At 40.7% G+C, this 3,635-nt stretch overlaps 1 pseudogene; it reads right to left on the reverse strand.

Annotated features, from left to right (window-relative positions):
* Positions 1-1,629: 1,629 nt before the first annotated feature.
* On the reverse strand, positions 1,630-2,724 carry LOC125092084 (hsc70-interacting protein-like; annotated as a pseudogene).
* Positions 2,725-3,635: the final 911 nt, after the last annotated feature.

Raw genomic sequence — 3,635 nt, forward strand, 5'->3', positions numbered from 1 at the left:
AGACTCAGACACAGCAGATACATGACATTGCCGCAGCTTTCCCACCATCTCCAGAAACTCTTTTATCTTCTTTGAGTTGAGATGCCCTGTTGAGACAAAAACTAGAATTACGGTATTTCCTGAGAGTGAGAAGGAACTAAAGAAAGGACCAAATTGATCTGGAGGTAGAGGGATGGGACCCTAATGGACTTTTAAAAACAAGCCTAGGCTTCCTGATATTTCACATCCAAATACTTCAGAATGCATATCTAAAAATTAAAGAAGGAGCACCTGGGTGGCTCAGTCAGTTAAGCATCCAACTCTTGGTTTCAGCTCAGGGTCCTGAGGAGGCCCGTGTGGGGCTCAGCACAGAGTCTGCATGGGATTTTCTTCCTCTCCTTTCGCCCTTCCCACTGCTCATGGGGGTGCTCTCTCTCTCTAATAAATAAATATAAAAAACTTTTAAACTGTTTTAAGAAAAAAGAAAAAAATAAAAATATTTTCTTAGAAATCCACAACTCTATTATAATGGCCAACAAAATACCTTACTGTCATCCCAAACTTAAACCTATACTAATGTTTGTGATTGTCCCGAAAATGTCTTTTTACAGTTGGTAGGTACAACCATTTCTCAGTTTAGTGTTGACAACAGATGTGACCTTCTTTTCTTTTTACCCTCCACTGTATTTTTAGGCCTTGTCACAAGGCACGGCCTGGTGTATTCTCATGTGTTTCTCTAGGATGGTGTCATCATTATTATGTGCCATCTGCCTAGGGCAGTAGAAAAGATGTAATCCAAAATTTTATTTATAGTAGTTTAAAGGGAGTGCAGAGGAGTTGAACACAAGAAGGGTTGGAAGTCAATGATTGTTGAGGTACAGGGCTTTTTTATGAAGTTTTTTTGTGGAAATAATGCAAAACATTTATTTTCTATATCAGACAAGAACACAGCTAAATAATCCAAGTCTACTGCAGCATTATAAAAATCATTTCTTCACCACAGTATAAGATTTAAATGCATCTGCACAAGAGTGCACACTATATAAAAGGAATAAGGTTGCTGCTGCCCTGCCAAGCACTTCTGGTCCCTACCCAGGTCTGACTGCAATACTGGTGGTCCCAATGGTTCTATCAAAAATAAATTGTGTTTAAAAAATAAAGCATTTAAAAAGACAAGTCAAAATGCCTCAGAAACTGTATCTCCAACTAAAACTTCATCTATTTTAATGTATTATTTGCCTCCCACTAATAAACCTTTATTTCACTCATTATAACTGAGCAATAAATCTTCCACACTGAAATATCCTCCTTGTCCAATTAATCCAAAGGAAAAAAGCTGAAATGATTGGTAAAGAAAAATGTACAGACTAATACACCCTTTTAATATGTTTTTAAATATTTTTAAGGTTTAAAAAGTGTTTAAAGTTTGTAGTTCCTAGTAGGAAAACATCATCTGAATGAATACCCTAATGGCAGACCACTGTAAAATGTTTCAGTTGCATGGGGAGCAGAGGGGTAGGGATTCTCTTCACAGCACCCCAGCTTTCTTCATGAGAAGGTCAGAGGTACACTGGTTTGTATTATTGCAACATCCATTAGGTGACCGAAATTGCTTTTCCTTCAGCAAGGGCTTTATTTGTCAGAAGGGCATTATGCTTGACCTCCTTATTTGGCTGACAATTTACTGATGAAATTCATAACCTTTGGGTTGCTCTGATATTTTGACATATTCGCTGGGTTCAGGGCAACATCCTGGAAGGCCACCATAACTTCTGGATCCTGCATGGCTGCAAGAACTTCCGGATCACTAAGAGTTTCATTGAGCCCAGGCATTCCCGCCATTCCAGGCATCCCCCCTGCCATTCCAGGCATTCCTCCAGGAAAATTACCAGGCATTCCCCCAGGAAAGCCACCTGGGAAAGAGCCATACTGAGCTCTTGATTGTCATCTGGCTTTTTCCTCCCTCTGGGCTCTGTCATGTTCTTCCCGAGCCTTCTTAACCCTTTCTATTCTTTCTTTGATCTCTCACTCTTCACGTTTTCGCTCATATTTTCTCCGATGTTCAGCAATTTTCTGGATCCTCGGTTGAACTTCTTTCAGCATTGCACTAACATCTTCATCATAATCCAGTTTACAAGCAAGGGCAAGATCATGTGTTGCTTCTTCCCAATGGCCCAGAAGTCTATGTGCTTTTCCATGCCACTTATAAGGCTGAGCTGAATCAGGATTTATTTCAATAGCTCTGTCACAGTCTCAAATGGCAGCATTTGGCTTCTGTAATTTGATGAAGACACTGGCTCTCTTGGCATACAGAATGGACAAGCAAGGATTTAGTTTGATGTCATCTGTGAACAAGTCAATGGCTTTCTGTAGTTCACCATCATTTAGGGCATCAATGGCAGCCTCTTTTTTATCATTTGCCTGATCCATCATTTCCTCGGTTATCTCTACATTTTCAGCTTCCATATCTTGAGGGGCATCAGTATCTGGTTCAATCACACCTTCGTTGTCAATTTCTAGATCACTTTCCTCATTTGATTGTTCATCTGTCTTTATGTTTTCCTCCGCCTTCTTACTATCTGGTTTTTCTTCCTTGATACTGTCTTCTAAATTAGTTTTATGAAGAGCAGGTGGTATTTTACCCCCCATGCTCTCCACCCACTCCCGCAGGAAATGCAGAATGCTCGGATCCTGCTTACACATTTTCTTGAAGGCCCGAAGCTAGCTCACTTTGCGGGGGTCCATGGTCCAGAGGCAGTGGTAGGCGGCAGGCGCAGCTGATGTTGCAACCAGATTCCAGGCGCGGGTACTAGCTCAGCGTGACCATATGAAGTACTTTTAAAGATTCATTAATTTATTTGAGAGAGAGAGAGAGTGAAAGTGGGGACCACGAGGAACAGAGGGAGAGGGAGAATCTCAAGCAGATTCTGGGCTGAGCGCAAAGCCCGACTCAGGTCTCCATCCCATGACCTTAGGATCATGACCTGAGCAGAAACCAAGAGTAGGTAGCTTAACTGACTGAGCCACCCAGGTACCCCAAGGTACAGGGCTTTTATTATATATTATTCTCTCTACTTCTCTCTGAATGTTTTAATAAAAAATTAAAATGGTGTATCCTCTGAGTTATGGAGTACAGTTTTGGGAGACAGTTACAGGATAATTTTTCAATGTTCTTATCTTTTTTGGTTAGTGATTTTCAGAAGTTCTCTAAAATAAAATTAACTGGCTTTTAATTCTATAGGGGAAATATCATATTCTAAAAGTAAAGGGGAAAATGTGGTAGAGGACATTACTGATTAAGAGATTCTTTTTTATTTAAATATTTTTTATTTTTTCAGCATAACAGTATTCATTATTTTTGCACCACACCCAGTGCTCCATGCAATCCGTGCCCTCTACAATACCCACCACCTGGTGCCCCCAACCTCCCACCCCCCACCCCTTCAAAATTCTCAGATCGTTTTTCAGAGTCCATAGTCTCTCATGATTCACCTCCCCTTCCAATTTCCCTCAACTCCCTTCTCCTCTCCAACTCCTCTTGTCCTCCATGCTATTTGTTATGCTCCACAAATAAGTGAAACCATATGATAATTGACTCTCTCTGCTTGACTTATTTCACTCAGCATAATCTCTTCCAGTCCCGTCCATGTTGCTAC

The sequence above is a fragment of the Lutra lutra genome, chromosome X (genome assembly GCF_902655055.1).
Source record: "Lutra lutra chromosome X, mLutLut1.2, whole genome shotgun sequence".
In the NCBI taxonomy this organism is placed as follows: Eukaryota; Metazoa; Chordata; class Mammalia; order Carnivora; family Mustelidae; genus Lutra; species Lutra lutra.